Source organism: Jaculus jaculus, chromosome 5 (genome assembly GCF_020740685.1).
Source record: "Jaculus jaculus isolate mJacJac1 chromosome 5, mJacJac1.mat.Y.cur, whole genome shotgun sequence".
NCBI lineage: Eukaryota > Metazoa > Chordata > Mammalia > Rodentia > Dipodidae > Jaculus > Jaculus jaculus.
Genome location: NC_059106.1, coordinates 85,668,526 through 85,685,395, shown reverse-complemented (window position 1 = coordinate 85,685,395; position 16,870 = coordinate 85,668,526). Strand labels below are relative to the sequence as shown.

Below are 16,870 nucleotides of genomic sequence, written 5' to 3'. Positions count from 1 at the left end.
CTGCCCCTGAACACTGTAAGCCAAGTGCAACCTTTTTCCTGCCATCACTGCTTCTGCTCAGGTATAAATGTTCACAGCACTGAGCAAATAACTGGTACATTTCCTAATAATGAAAGTACTTAAGGAGCCAATATAGAGCCAACAAAAAGAAGGAAGTAGAGGGCTTAGGGTACAGCTCGGTGATTGGGTGCTTGCGGACACGTGGGAGGCCCTGTTTCTCGTTACCACACACATACAAAGAATGAGGTTGTAGTAGTTACTTTTGCTTCACTACTGTGACAACCATGTCTGACAGAAACAAATGGATAGAGAATTTATTTTGGCTCATGGTTTCAGAATATCCAGTCTATGGACTCTTGGCCCCATATACTTGGGCAGGATGTATCATGGCAACAGAAGCATGTGGCAGATGGAAGCTATTCATATCAGGACTGAGCAGGACACAGAGGGCCAGATTTGAGGACCAAGGGATAACATGTCCTCAGGGACCCACCTCCAGTCACCTGTTTCCTCCAATCAGGTCCCACCTCTCCAGATGTTCACAACCTCCTTAAATAGTGCCACCAAAGACCAAGGTTCAAAACAGGAGCCAGTGGGATACATTTAATACTGAAAGTATAATAGGCAAATAAAGAATCACAACATAACATGTAAAAAAGAAGGAAAGTGGAAATCAAGTGCATTCTGTGTTACCACTGTGCAAAAAGCAAGAGATAGGGAACAGTATTTATGCTTATCTATTACAGAGTGCTATTTATGCATTGAGTAATTGGAGGAAGTTTACTGGAAATCAGTACCTGGCTTTTATATTTTATTTAGTCATTTGCAAAGGGAGATGGGGAGATGAATAGGCATGCCAAGGCTGCTTCTTTTTTTTTTCTTTCTTCTTTTTATTTTTGTATTACAGACATACTTAGTATGGGTACATCATGTGTTGATATCATCCTTTCCTTCATCCTTGCCCCTATGCTGCTGGGGACTCTTCTCAGTGGGGTCGTGGGTTATGTGTTGTGGGAGCAGCAGTCAGTTATTGGGGGAGGCAGTGCCTCTGGGCACAATGTCTCAACCTATGGCTCTTATAATCTTTCCACCCCCTCTTCTGCAACATCCCCTGAGCCATGGTGGGTGGGTTTTAAGTTTACTTCAGTGATGGGCTCCTAGGAGCCTCTGGACCTCCGCTTTGGTAAGTGTTGAGTGTCCCCACGGTCTGTCTCCTCACCCTATGTGCCAGGGCTTCTTGCCACTGCAAATGCAGTCCAGATGCATGCTCCATTTTGTGCATCTGGTTTCACATGAGCACTGGAGAGTCAAACCCAGGCCAACAGGCTTTGACAGCAAGTGCCTTTAAGTGCTGAACCATCTCCCTAGCCCAGTACTTGTTTTTTTTTTTGGGGGGGGGGGAGTAGCTTGTGGAGAGAAAGACTGGAGGCTAATGATAGACACAATGTAATCTTTGCTATGTTATTTTGCCTAAATTAAAAACATAACCCTGGGCTGGGGAGATTGCTTAGTGCTTAAGGCATTTGCTTGTGAAGCCTCAGGACCCCAGTTCGATTCCCCAGTACCCATGTAAAGCCAGATGCACAAGATGATGCATGCATCTGGAGTTCATTTGCAGTAGCTGAAGGTCCTGGCATATCCATATTTTTGCTTTTTCTCTCCCTCTCTTTCTCTTTTTTTCTCTCTCTCTCTCAAATAAGTAAATAGATAAAAATTTTAAAAAAACAAAGCTGACATTTAAAAAAAAGATAAGGGCTGGAGAGATGGTTTAGCGGTTAAGCGCTTGCCTGTGAAGCCTAAGGACCCGGTTCGAGGCTCGATTCCCCAGGACCCACGTTAGCCAGATGCACAAGGGGGCGCAAGCATCTGGAGTTCATTTGCAGTGGCTGGAAGCCCTGGCACACCCATTCTCTCTCTTTCTCTCTGCCTCTTTCTCTCTCTCTGTCACTCTCAAATAAATAAAAATAAAAAATAAAAATAAAATTAAAAAAAGATAAGCCTGTCATATAAATCTGTGGAGGCAGACTAGAAGAAACAGTGATGGGTGAGAGTCTTTATCATTACAGAAGGTGTATAGCAGCTGCTGCTTTTACAATTCTTTTATTGTGGTAAAGTACATAGCACCAAATTCAGCATTTTAAGTATACGTTAATAGTATTAAATACATTCACTTGCTCTGTAACTGTCACTACCACCCATTGCTAGGGCTTTTACATCTTCCTCTCTTAAAACTCTATACCCATTCCCTGCAACCCCTATTCTACTTTTGGCCTGTGAATTGGCTCCTAGAAATGGAATTAATATAACACTTGCCTTTTGAGACTGACTGACTTTCCTTAACATGTAGCCTGTGTCAGAATCAGTCCCCTCCCTTTCTTCATTGGTTCTGCACACTCTATTATTGATCTAAACCCTCGAACAGTCAGCCTTTCTTGTCTTCCTTACATCTTCCTTTCCTTCCTCCCCCCTTTCTTTAAGAGACAGGCTCCCCACATATTGTTACTAGAAATTTTTCAGTGTCAGGGATGGGATACCTTCCAGTGAGTTGTTGGCCAGGGAGGTCCCTGGTGCCCCAAAAATGTTACAGGCTATTGCTGAGACCCTTGGTTTCCCATCAGGAATAGATGGTAAGACCCTATTACTGAAGACTTCACATACTTGGGCTTCAGGGTCACTGAGAAAGCCTACTGGAGCTGAGTTGAAAACCTCCTCCATGTAGACCAGCTGACAGAAAGCTGGAAAAAGCCATGCTGCATGCAGTTCAATGGGAGAGAGAAAAATCACCAGTGAAGATACCCAACAGTGGACACTTCAAGCCTTATATTTGGCCAGTCAGGCTGAATGAAGCAATGGGTGTAATAGTAGCATGTCTGTTAAGGGAGAAACCAACCACTCTAATTTGACTAGAAGCCCACTCCATGGGAGGAATACATCCCTGATACTGAAAGCCTACAACAGGGGTAGTCATGAGCCCTAGAAGTGTAATGTCTGCTGCTGTCTGGCTAAATGTATATACTATGCCCACCAAACTGCCCAGTAAGCACTTCTCTTAATGTTCATACTCATATATTAATGCTACCCTCACTTTTGGTTAGAGAACATTCTCTTCAGATGGCAGTGACCTTGGGATGACTCAGAAGGCACCATGGTGCTGGAAAGAAGTGACAGAGGAATGCTCAGCACTGAAATATCTCTATCACACCTTCCAAGGCTGAGGGTCCATTGCAGAAGAAGTGGCAGAAAGAATGTAAGAGCCAAAGGAAGGGTAGGACTGCTTATAACATGCTCCTCCAGACACAAAATGGCTTAGATATCCATGACCTCACAACGCTTGACACTACCTACACAAGACCATCATAATACGAGGAAAAGATAATTACATCAAAATAAAAGACTAATTGATAGGGTGAGGGGATATGATGGAGAATGGAGTTTCAAAGAGGAAAGTGCAGGGAGAGGGATGAAATTATCATGGGATATTCTTTACAATTATGGAAGTTGTCAATAAAAAAAAAAGAACTGTGTTTTATATAACTAAAAGAAAGAGAGAGAGAGGTCCCATGTAGCTCAGACTGGCCTTAAATGTAGTATGTACCTGAGGATGGTCTTAAACTTCTGGTACACCTCCCTCAACCTCCCTGGTGCTTGAATTATAGACTTGAATTATACGGTCTATATGGTACTTGAATCAAAGTGAAGGATGCATGCATGCTAGGCAAGCACTCTACCAACTGAGCTACATCTCCAGCCCCCAGAATCAGCCTTCCTAAGGTCACGTAACATTTACATGAAACTGAGTAGGGGGCTATTTAGGAAGATGGCCTGCTAGCCCAAGTTTGATTCCCAAGCCAACCACATAAGCCAGACACAAAAAGTGCACCAGCATGTGGTGTTCATTTACAATAGCAAGAGGGCCTAACATTTTCATGTGTGTGCACGCACACGCACACACACACATACACACACACACACGTACACACCACATGCACTGTGCTAGATAGATACATAGATGGCTCAATAGATAAATGAGTAGATAGAGGAGTCAAGAAGGAAAAAGATGTAAAGGGCCTTCAGAAACCATCCACCCCTGGTGAATGCTGTGCTCTTTGACTGGCATATTAGTTTTCTATTGTGGCATAACAAATTACTACAAAGTTAGCAGCTTAAAACAGCACTTGTTTATTTCTTCACAGCTCTGTGGAACAGAATTTTGAACAGGCTCAATTAGGGTCCCTGCTCCCAGTATCACAAGACTGGAATCACCATCCAGCCTTTTCCCCAAAGGCTCTGGGAAAGAATCCACCTCTGAGCTCATCCAGTTGTTGGCAGAATTCAGTTATTTGTGGATGTGGAACTGTGGTCTCTGTGCTTGTGCTGGCTGGCCAGTGGAGCCATTCTCAGCTCCTTGAAGACTTTCTCCATTCCTGGCATATGGACCTCTCCATCTTCAAAGTGAGTAACCGAAGGTCAAGTACTTTCTGGGCCTTGAACCTCGTTGGCTTCTTCTGTTCTACCAGCCAAAGAAAATTCATCTTTTATGGGCTCGTGTAAGTTGATTAGGCACACTCAGGCAATCTATCTTTTGCCATAAAACATAATGACGTATTCAACCCACACTCAAAGGAGAAGGGGCTATATAAGGATAAGGGTTCTTGAGCAGAGGTCTGTAATGGCCTCCAAAGACCTTCACCCTTGGACAACTCCCACCTCTGTGAACATGGCAAAAGAGATCTTTCAGGCACAACCAAGGAATTGCACAGTTGACTTAAGACCTGGTTGAGCCTAACACTGTCACCTGAGTTTTTCAAATTCAGGAGCAGAGTTTTTCCAGTTGGCAGTCAGAGGTGGAAAGCACAAGGAAGGAAGGGTCTGGTGCCTTGGCCGTGTGAAAGATGAAGGTGGCGTGTGGAAGGGCCTGAGAGCTGCCTCTAGAGCTCAGAGCATGCCACCGCCACCAGCCCATAGGAAATGAGGACTTTGGCCCTAGAATAATAAGGAAACAAATTTTGCTAACAATGTGAATGAGCCTGCAGGTGGACTCTCCCCCAGAGCCTCTAGGTAAAAACCTGGACCAGCTAACATCTTGATTTCAGACTTTTGGCACTATGGTATAAGGACCCGGTTGACTCTACCCAGACTTCTGACCTATAGAACTGTTAGGTAATAAACAGGTGTTGTTTTAGGTTGCCCCGTTTGTGGTGATTTATTATGCAGCAATAGAAACTGAATACACAGGCCTGTCCTTGGCCTGTCTGTCCCCAGTCTTACTTCACTTTCGTCATCGAGACATTCTGGACTGGTGGTTAAGTTCTGCAGACAAGCAGACCTGCATTTCCTCTATGAGGATTAAATGTTGTGAGCACAGAAAAAAACATCCCTGACCAGCACCAGTGATGCCCATTCGTATCCATTCTGTGAGTTCCTGCTCAGTTCTCACTCCCTCCAGAAGTTTCCCCACTCTTCTGGGAAGGTTGCCTCCCACAGCCTCCTCTGCACTTGGCATTTCGCACTTGCTTGCCTCACCCACACTGACTGTGTGCCCACAACAGACCATTAACCCTTTGGAGGACAGACACCTTGCATGTCTAGGTTTTGTTCCTGCCCCATCAGGATGGACCCTGAGAATGTTTGCAGACACATTGCATAGACAAAGGCTGAGCTACCCGGTGTGCTCCTAGTAGATGGCCTGCCAGGAATGCTGAAAAGCAAGGACTTCACATCTTGCATCTTTTTGCCCATACCTTTTATTTTGAAGTTGGCATTTGTATCACTAAAGCACACAAAAAAGCCAGTAGGTAAGTGTGTACAGGCGAGAGTTCTCTAGGCAAGCAGTATTTGGGCCAGGCACTATGCATTCTCTCAAGCAGGTACTGTTGACGCTGGCTGCCCTGCACTGGAAGAGTCGGATGTAGACTGAAAATCTGGTGAGGTTTTGACAGCTGCTCGAGGAGACGATGTGCTAGGTGGGAGTCATGTGACTGTCAAGACCCCACAGATCCAGTTATCCAAGGTTCAGAGTCACAGGACCGTCTGCCAGCTCTGAAGCACAGTTCTGTTAGCAGTGTGCGGGCTCATGTTTGTTTCAGTGGTGTGTGGCAGGAGAAGACGAAAATTAGTGCAAGGGACCCTGGAATGTTGGTGTTGGAAGCACTGAGCTCTGTTTCAGGGAACCAGAACTCGAAGGTCCATGCAGTCTTCTGAATGCACAGACGATTAGTTTACAAAACCAGAGAAAGGTGGCTGCAGAATGGGTCACTGGCGCCCTCTCGTGGCCACACTAATAACATACATCATATCGCCTAAATTCTGCAGGCGCCCAAGCTGTTTGTTTCATTTATTTTTCTACAGGGAGGACCCCAATGCATTCACGCAGGAGAATCACACAGTGTAGTAAAAATTATTTGGGTGAATGCAACTACCTCCGTGGTTGTGTGTCTGTACTTGTGTTGCCCAAATGTTGAGGTGATTTCATGTATGTGTGTGCATGCAATGCGTTTATGCATGTGCCTTAAGAGTCTAGGTACAGGTACTGCAAATTGGGCAAGAATGTAAGTTGTGTCCACATGTGTCCTAGATGCTGGCGCCCGAGGATTTGCGTGCACTAGCGCCAGCCATGCATCTGTACACGTATCTGTTAGGATGCTCGTGTCTGAGTGCATATGTTAATGCGACTTCTTGGGACTGGGCTTTCTTTTCTGTTACACATTGAAACAATTAAGCTCCATAATCTTATTGTTTGTTTAAAGTTTGCTCTTGGATGTAGGCCTGTTCCAGAATAACTAGCAGATGCAAAAAGCATCCATTATGTATTTTTGCAATTAGCCAAAACCCCAGAAACTTTTCTTAAATAACAGACACAATTCTGTGGGTTGCTTATTGCTGGGACCCACCTCCTCTCCCCAGCTTTCCCTGGGCCCAGACCCAGCCCAGGCAAAGTGAGAGAAGCTTTTCAAACCATCCCTGGTGAGATGGAAAAATCATTAAGGGTTTTATAATAGAACCCAAGGGAACGTCTATAGTGAGGAAGAAGAGAGGCGGAGGAGAATGGGAGAGCAGCCTCCAAAGACTGAAATGCCTTTGTTGAACTGATTCGGCCAGCCCTGCAGTGACGCAGCTTTCTGGTCTGTATGAAGCCAAGTAATCACAGGACTCCATCCAGTTCCTCACCTGCAGTGCCCCGTCCTGTCCTTGCATGCCCCTGCTCCCTGCTAGTCCACAGGGACTCACTGCACTGCCAGAGGGGTGTCCATCTGCTGTCTTTTTTTTGGGGGGGGGTGTTGTTTGTTTGTTTTGGTTTTTGGGTTTTCAAGGTAGGGTTTCACTCTAATCCGGGCTCACCTGGAATTCACTCTGTAGTCTCAGGGTGGCCTCGAACTCACGGCAATCCTCCTACCTCTGCATCCCAAGTGCTGGGATTAAAGGTGTGCACCACCACACCCGGACCATCTGCTGTCTTTTTCTGGTGCTTTGTCTTTGTGAGAATACATCCTTCCTCTCTTCCATGATGAGTCAGGCGCCTACTGACCACCAGCAGCACTTTCCCCAGCAAACTGGGAAGCAGAAACAGAAGCCAAAGGACATTATCAGCATTTAGGTTCTTCTGACAAAGTAGATTCTCATCATGCCCATGTCCCCTTCCTCCCACCTCTGTGGCTGGGGGACTCCTGTGAATTTGGTTTTGAGATCTCCTGGGAATGGGGTTGGGGCCCCAGGCGGACCTCAGAACCCCAGGGCTGGAAGATCTATAGCGAGCTCTGCTTACATGTCCAGGGTGGAGACCTCATGCTCAAGCATCCTCACCAGGTCTTCCTGGCATTGCTTCTGCTGCCCTAGCTCTGCCCTCAAGCTACACTCAGCACATCTTCACCATCTGCCTTCAGAGACGGGGTTCAGTGACAGTGGGCCTCTGGGCTCTCCTCGTCTTTCAAGGCAGAGACAGCTGCTAAGTAAAACAAAAGGAGGTCCACTATGGTAAGTTGTATCCATTCAACAACTCCCCTACTGGGAGAACATTTGGGGTCATCTTGTGGCAGGTCTTCCCCTCAGTCCTGGAACTGGTGGACTGGCAGACTAGGCGTTCTCATCTCATTTCACTTATGAGCTTTCATCATCACCAGCTGTCAATTCATCACGCACCAAGGACCTACTATGCACTAGGCTGTGTAGATACAAGGCCAAGAAGACTTGGTTCCTGGCCCACAGAGCTACAAGAATGAGTTTCCAGTATCTGTGCTGGCCACTTTCACTATAGTGGTTCTCAATGTACCAAAATCTGCATCACCTAAAACTTGGTAAGAAATGAAAATTCATGTCCATACACCAGATTTACTGGCTCATAAATGCCAGTGGTGGACCCAGCATTCAGTTTAACAAGACCCTCACAATGATTCTATGTTTGAGAACCACTGGATAGACTCATCTAGGGAGCCTTTACCATGAAATTTCCTGTGGAGCCTGAGGCATTGGTTTTTTATTTTAAATATGGTTAAAAATACATCAATTTGAGCTGGAGAGATGGCTTAGTGGTTAACTGCTTGCCTGTTAAGCCTAAGGACCCCAGTTCAAGGCTCTATTCCCCAGGACCCACGCTAGCCAGATGCACAGGAGGCGTACACATCTGGAGTTCGTTTGCAGTGGCTGGAGGCCCTGGTGCACCCATTCATTCTCTCTCTCTCTGCCACTTTCTCTGTCTGTTGCTCTCAAATAAATAAATAAAAATAAACAAAAACAATTTTTTAAATACACCAATTTGCTGGGCGTGGTGGCCACACCTTTAATCCCAGCAATCGGGAGGCAGAGGGAGGAGGAGTGCTGTGAGTTCAAGGTCACCCTGAGACTACATAGTGAACTACAGTAGGTCAGTCTGGGCTATAGTGAGACCCTACCTTGAAAAACAAAACAACAACAACAAAAACAAAAACAAAAACAAGTCAACAAATGCTCCACACATGGAATGAACTTCTGGTGTAGTAGGTGTGGTTCTGGAACATCACAAGATAGCTGGTTGGGTTTTTTTTTTTTTTTGGTTCCAATTCACTATGGAGTCTCAGGGTGGCCTCGAACTCACAGCAATCCTCCTACGTCTGCCTCTCGAGTGCTGGGATTAAAGGCGCACGCCACTACGCCCGACACAAGATAGCTATTTTGCTTTTCCAAGTCCACAATGAGGAAGACAATGGAGAAGCATGCTGCTGCTGGAGTAACAGAGTTAGGAGAGCTGTGTTCTGGACTTAGTTCTGGCTCCAGCTGTCCAGAGGGCCTCTAGGACACTTTCTTTCACTATACAAAAGCTTACTAAGAACTTATTTACTTTTAAATTTTTATTTATTTATTTGAGGCACACACACACCGAGAGATAGAGAGAATGGGCATGCCAGGGCCTCCAGCCTTTGCAAATGAACTTCGGATGCATGCACTACCCTTGTGCATCTGGCTTACGTGGGTCCTGGAGGATGACACCAGAGTCCTTTGGCTTTGCAGGCAAGCACCTAAACTGCTAAACCATCCCTCCAGCCCTATTTATTTATTTTTTATTAAGCTTATCTACACTGGTAAGCCATAGTGGTGCACACCTTTAATCCCAGCACTCAGGAGGCTGAGGTAGGAGGAACAGCATGAGTTGGAGGCCAGCCTGGAACTACAGAGCAAGTTCAGCCTGGGCTGGAGTGACACTCTGCCTCGAAAAAATAAGAAAAAGAATCTACATTATGTTGGGGTGGGAAGATGGTTCAATGCATAAAGCATCTGCTGCTCAAGCATGAGATCCTGAGTTCGGATCCCCAGACCCCATGTAAGAGCCAGGAAGCTGTCCCAGCACACCTAGGGCAATATGGAAGGGGAATACAGAGTCTCCTGGAAGTTCACAGACCAGCTAGCCTAGTGAACAGAGTAGTGAATGAGAGTCCCTGACTCAAAAACAAGGCGAGCTATCTAAAACAATTTTGAGCAACAAAATAAGGCTGGTTGGGCTGGAGAGATGGCTTAGCGGTTAAGGCGTTTGCCTGCAAAGCCAAAGGATCCCAGTTTGATTCTCCAGGACCCACATAAGCCAGATGCACAAGGGGCACAGGTATCTGGAGCTCATTTGCAGTAGCTTGAGGGCTTGGCATGCCCATCCTTCCTCTCTCTGCCTCTTTCTCTCTCTCAAATAAATAAATAAAAAATATATTTTTTAAATTAAAAAAAAAAGGCTGGTGGTATCACCATACCTGATTTTAACCTATACTACAGAGCCATAGTATTAAAAATAGCATGGTACTGGCACAAAAGCAGACATGTAGATCAATGGAACAGAATAGAGGACCCAGATGTAAGTCCAGGTAGCTATAGCCACCTGATCTTTGACAAAAATGCCAAAAAGACTCATTGGAGAAAAGACAGCCTCTTCAGCAAATGGTGCTGGGAAAACCGGATATGTATCTGTAAAAGGATGAAAATAGATCCTTATCTCTCTCCATGCATAAGAATTAAGTCCAAATGGATCAAAGACCTTAGCATCAGACCTGAAACTCTGAAACTGCTAAAGGAAAAAGTAGGGGAAAACCTTCAATATATTGGTCTTGGCAAGGACTTCCTGAATATAACCCCAATTGCTCAGTCAATAAAACCACAGATTAACCACTGGGACCTAATGAAATTACAAACCTTTTGTACTGCAAAAGACACTGTGAGTAGAACAAAGAGGCAACCTACAGACTGGGAGAAAATCTTTGCCAGCTACACATCTGATAAAGGATGAATATCTAGGATATACAAAGTACCCAAAAATTAAATAATAAGAAATAAAAAACAATTAATGGGCTGTGGAACTAAAAAGAGAGTTATCAAAAGAAGAAACACAGATAGTATATAAGCATCCTAAAAAATGTTCTACGTTGCTAGTCATCAGGGAAATGCAGATTAAAACTATGTTGAGATTCCATTTCACTCCTGTCAAAATGGCTACCATCATGAAAACAAATGACCATAAATGCTGGCTAGGATGCAGAAAAAGAGGAACTTTTCTACACTGTTGGTGGGAATGCAATCTGGTCCAGCCATTGTAGAAATCAGTGTGGAGGTTCCTGAGACAGCTAAAAATAGATCTACTATATGACCCAGCTATAGAACTCCTAGGCATGTATCCTAGAGATGCTTGCTTAACCTTGTTTATTGCTGCTCTATTCACAATAGCTAGGAAATGGAACCAGCCTAGATGCCCCTCAACTGATGAGTGGATAATGAAGATGTAGCACATTTATACAATGGAGTTCTACTCAGTGGTAAAGAAAAATGAAATTTGCAGGAGAATTGATGGATCTGGAAAGGACTATACTAAGTGAGGTAACCTAGGCCCAGAAACCCAAGTGTCACATGTTCTCTCTTATTTGTGGATCCTAGCTACAAATGACTGGACTTCTGTGTGAGTAGGAAGAAAACTCAGTAGCATAGGCCAGTAAACTAGAAAGGAGATATAAAAGGAAAAGAAAGGGGAGGGAGGGGATGATATTGTATATATGTAAGTTGAAGAACAGATTAATGGGGGTGAAAAGGCCTAAGTGAGGTCAGGGAAAGAGATTGAGTAAGGAAAGGTGGAGGGAGGGCTAATCAAAATCTAAGAAGATATAAATAAGTCATATGGAAACCTACCTTTTGGGACAGTGGAACACACAGGAGCCATAGATTGTTACTAGAAAATTTTCAGTGCCAGGGATGGGATACCTTCCAGTGAGCTGTTGGCCAGGGAGGTCCCTCATGCCCCCAACACATTGCCAAGGCCCTTGGTTTCCCACCAGGAATAGATGGTAAGACCCTATTGCTGAAGAATCCACATACTTGGGCTGCAAGGTCACTAAAAAAGCCTGCTGGAACTGAGCTGATAACCTCTTCCATGTAGACCACCTGACAGAAAGCTAGAAAAAGCCATGCTGCATACAGTTCAATGGGAGAGAGAACAATCACCAGTGAAGATACCCACTGCAATCCTCATATTTGGCCAGCCAGGCCAAATGAGCCAACTGGTGCAATAGTGGCACATCTGTTATGGGGGGACACCAACTGCCTTCTAAGTTGACTGGAGACCTGCTCCATGGGAGGAAATATATCCCTGATACTGAAAACCTACAACAGGGGTAGTCATGAGCCCTAGGAGTGTAACGTCTGCTGCTGTTTGGCTAAAAGTATATACTATGCTCATCAAACTGCTCAGTAAGCACTTCTCTGAATGTTCATACCCATATATTAATGCTACCCTCACTTTTGGTTAGAGAACCTTCTCTTTTCAGATGGCAGTGACCTTGGGATGACTCAGAAGGCACCATGGTGCTGAGAAGAAATGACAGAGGAGTGCTCAGCACTGACATATCTCAATCACACTCTTCCATTGCAGAAGCGGTGGCAGAAAGAATGTAAGAGCCAAAGGAAGGGTAGAACAGCTTACAACATGCTCCTCCAGACACAAAATGGCCTGGATATCCATGACCTCACAGTGCCTGACACTACCTACACAAGACCCTCATAATAGGAAGAAAAGATCATGACATCAAAATAAAAGAGAGACTGATTGAGAAGGGGAGGGGATATCATGGAGAGTGGAGTTTCAAAGGGGAAAGTGGGGGAGGGATGGAATTACCATAGGATATTGTTTATAATTATGGAAGTTATCAATTAAAAAAATGAGGTGGGCTGGGTGTGGTGGTACACGCCTTTTAACCCAGCATTTGGGAGGCTAAGGTAGAAGAACTGCTGTAAACTCAAGGCCAGCCTAGGCTACAGAGTGAGTTCCAGGTCAGCCTGGGATGGAGTGAGACCCTGTTTCAAAAAATATATATATATATATATAAAGCAAAAGAAATTTTTTAAAAATTTATTTATTTATTTATTTGAGAGCGACAGACACAGAGAGAAAGACAGATAGAGGAAGAGAGAGAGAATGGGCGCGCCAGGGCTTCCAGCCACTGCAAACGAACTCCAGACGCGTGCGCCCCCTTGTGCATCTGGCTAATGTGGGACCTGGGGAACCGAGCCTCGAACTGGGGTCCTTAGGCTTCACAGGCAAGCGCTTAACTGCTAAGCCATCTCTCCAGCCCAGAAAATTTTTTAATGAGGTAGAAGGCAAAGGCTGACATCTGAAAACTGTCCTTTAACCTAACACAAGCAACATAGCATACATGCACCCACACTCACACATACACACACACACAATCTACACAGTGAGCTAAGTACTAAATAAATCTCTTCATTGAGAAAATACAGAGGGGCAGGAGAGGTGGATCAGCAGTTAGTAGTTCCTGTGCAAGCAGGAGGGCCTTAGGAGGCCTGAGAGACCCAGGGCCCACATAAACAGTTGGGGTGGCCACGAGCATTTGTAACTCCAGTCCCGTAGGGAGCCATGAATGGAGAGTCACTGGAGCTTCAGTAAGCTCCAGGGTCAGTAAGAGACTCCAATTCAAATAAGTGCCTGAAGCTGAGCAATACAGCAGAAATCCTGATTCGGCTCTGACCGCTGCATACAAGTAACCCTGCCATAGGCAAGCACGTGGGGCATACGCCCTCCTCACACACACACCAAAAAAGGAGAGAATATGCAATAAACTTAACAGCCCTTTAACATCTCCTTCCCACTCAACAACATCCGCTGATCCCATATCACAATGAATGAATCACAATATGGAGAAGGGAAGGCTGGAGAAATGGTTCAACAGCTAAAGGTGCTTTTTTTGCAAGGCCTGCTGGCCCAGGTTTTATTCCCCAGTGTCCACATAAAGCCAGACAGAGTAGCAGGAGGCCCTGGTGTCCCCATTCTGTCTCTCCTCTCCCCTCACCACATAAATACATAAATTAAGTAAATAAGTAAATAAAAATAGTTTAAGAATCACTGTGCTAGCCGGGTATGGGACATATATCCCCATAATACCAATACTTAGGAGACAGAGGCAAAAGATCTTACAAGTTGAAGGTAAGCCTGGTCTACATAGTAAGTTCTAGACCAGCCAGGGTTTCATGGTGAGACCCTGTCTTAAACAAAAGGGCTGGGAATATTGCTCAGTGATTAAAGAAAGGTGCATGCTTACTCAAAAAAAAAGCAAAAGTAAACCAGTACAATGCCCAGCTAAAGAGGAGCGGTCACTGGTTCTTGCCTGCTTCGATAAATATAGTTAAAGACCCGAGAATATACGATAATTTCATAAGGCTTAAAGTACATCTGAAATAAGAACCAGAAATTTGTCTTTGTAGCATAGATTTTCCATCCAAACACAGCAATACTGAAATAGAGGTAAAGTAAAAACCAAAACTACCATAGATTGGATGAATTGGTGGATGGATGAGATTTCTGCCAAAACAGTGTTTTCTAGTCAAGGACCTTCTTTTCCCTCTGAGATAATCACATTGTGTGTCTGATGGCATCCAAAGTCCATGTCCCTTTGCATCCTCACTACTTCCTTAGCTTACAGCAGTAACAATGGAATTCCAAGGAGATCACAATTAGACCATCCTGGGATCTAAAGTCAGAGATGTAACTTGTAGCTACAGCTACTGCCAAAAGCATTGTTTGCAAATATGTACTTACTGACTGCTTCCTGTGCTCAGGTATGGGGAAGCAGGGATGGACATGTTTCTGTTCTCCTGGCACTTAAATCTAGTTGTTTCTCATGGTAAAACACACCAGCAAGAAAATAAGCAAGGAGCCAGGGTATGGGTTTATAATCTCCACACTCAGGCAGAGGGCAGGAGGATCATTAATTCCAGGCCAGCCTGGATTACACAGCAAGATCCTGTTTCTAAGAAAACTAAAACAAAACCAAACAAATAGAGCAGGGTACAGCAGTGCATGCCAGTAACCCCAGCACTCAGGAGGCTGAGGCAGGAGGATTAAGGATTTGAGATCAGCCTGAGCTACGGCCAAATTTCAGGCTAACTTGGAGTGATGGTTAAGGTGTTGCCTACTTGATCTGTTTAGTAATCCACAGAAATCCCTTTTGGGTGGGTCCCCAAGGTTGCTTCCAGAAAGGATCAACTAAAGGAAGAAGTCCTTTCCCTAGAGTGAGCCTTCCCCCCAGAGCAGGTGGCCCCACTTAGAGGGGGACATTATATAAGGAAGCTCTGGGTGAAAAGAGCCCCTTCCTTCCAGAGCTGCTTGCTGCCTTCCAGCGTGGACTGAAGACCAGCATAGGCTGAAGAGCAGCGTCAACTGAAGATCCGTGTGGACTGAAACCCAGCAGCTCCTCAGGAAACCTCCAGGCCTTCAGTGCCAGATTGGGACTGCTGCAGCATCCGGCCAAGTGGACTGAGCAGCCACCGGGTTCCTTGATTCTTGGGCCTGCAACTGCTATTGGAATACCATAAAGTAATCCAATAAATTCCCTTTTTAATATAATTCATTCTAGCAGTTCTGTTCCTCTAGAGAACCCTAATAAACCTGAGCTACACAAGACACTGTCTCAAAATATGTAGATAAAAAAGCCAGGCATGGTGGCACACACCTTTAATCCCAGCACTCAGGAGGCAGAGGTAAGAGGATTGCTGAGTTCAAGGCCACCCTGAGACTACATAGTGAATTCTAGGTCAGCCAGGGATAGAGAAGACCCTACCTCAAACTAAACCCCCCAAAAAAGTAGATAGTTTTTTACACTTTTTTAAAAAAATTTTATTTGAGAAAGAGGCAGATGGAGAGAGAGAATGGACTCACTAGGACCTTCAGCCACTGCAAACAAACTCCAGGTACATGCACCACTTTGTGCATCTATCTTATGTGGATCCTGGGGAATTAAACCTGCATTCTTTGACTTTGCAGGCAAGCACCTTAACTGCTAAGCCATCTCTCCAGCCCAATATGTAGACTTTTTAATAAAGAGGAGGAAGGTAGGGTATGAAAGGACACATTGCCCGATTATAGATAGGCAGCATGTAGAAAGATGTGAGGCACAGGGCTGGGGAGATGGCTCAGCAGTTAAAGTTGCTTGCTTTACAAAGCCTATTAGCCAGGGTTTAATTCCCCAACTATCCACATAATGTTGACCAGCATCTGTTTGCAGTGACAAGATGCTGGAGTGCCCCTCCCACACAAATAATTAAAAAAAAAAAAAAAAGACGGAAGGCCGATTGGGTGAGGCTCGGAGGTGAATGCATTGATTGTATCCTAGTTCCACATCGCAGGCCAAGCCCAGTATTTGCCCTTCTTGCTCAAACAGCATTTATCCAGGCCCAAGCAGAGGCCTCAGCAGAAGGGAGAGAAGCTCAGCTCAGCTCAGTAATGCTTGCTTGGTACTGCATGTAACAGGGGCATTCCGGCACAGCTGAGACCAGGGCCATCAAGGACTTTCAGACAGGGTCTCATTGTGGCTCAGGTTGTCTTCAGATTCCTGGGCTCCCATGATTCCTTTGTGCCTCAGTCTCCCAAGCTGGGAGTACAGGCACTTGGCTGGCTCAGCACTCAGCTGATGCAGTTGTTTAACTTGGTCATTTTATTCGTTTACTTCTTGCAGAGAATGCTAAACCAAGTACTGTACACTGAGCTAGCTACATCCTCAGTCCAGCAACTATGCAGCTCTAATGTAGGAATAGTCTCTCACATCTGAAAACAGCCAAGTAAACTTAAGCATTGCCCCCTTCAAGTAACGTATCCATCTTGACCATCACCCCAGATGAAGGCGGGGAGACGGCAAGTAGAGAGGGCGCATCCTGACAGCATGAGGCCATTTCCATCTCATCACCACTTGCCAAGTTCTGGCAGCCGCTCTGGGGGCTGCTTATAACAATGCCTCTTTATAAGACCAATAAACAACTCAGGGTGAGCCAGGGCACACAACTTTGTGCTTTTTATGTACTGATTGTTGAGCCTAGCCAATTGTCTGTGCCCTCTGGCCCTAGAAGCCCATAGAGCCAGGTGGCT

The 16,870-nt window shown here is 45.2% G+C and overlaps 1 long non-coding RNA gene across 1 annotated transcript; it reads left to right on the top strand.

The window, feature by feature from the left end:
* The first annotated feature begins 3,205 nt into the window (after nt 1-3,205).
* On the top strand, nt 3,206-15,300 carry LOC123460605. Its single transcript, XR_006637116.1, has 4 exons — nt 3,206-3,247; nt 4,194-4,452; nt 12,246-12,386; nt 15,110-15,300. It is a non-coding gene; the product is annotated as an uncharacterized LOC123460605 (long non-coding RNA).
* Nucleotides 15,301-16,870: the final 1,570 nt, after the last annotated feature.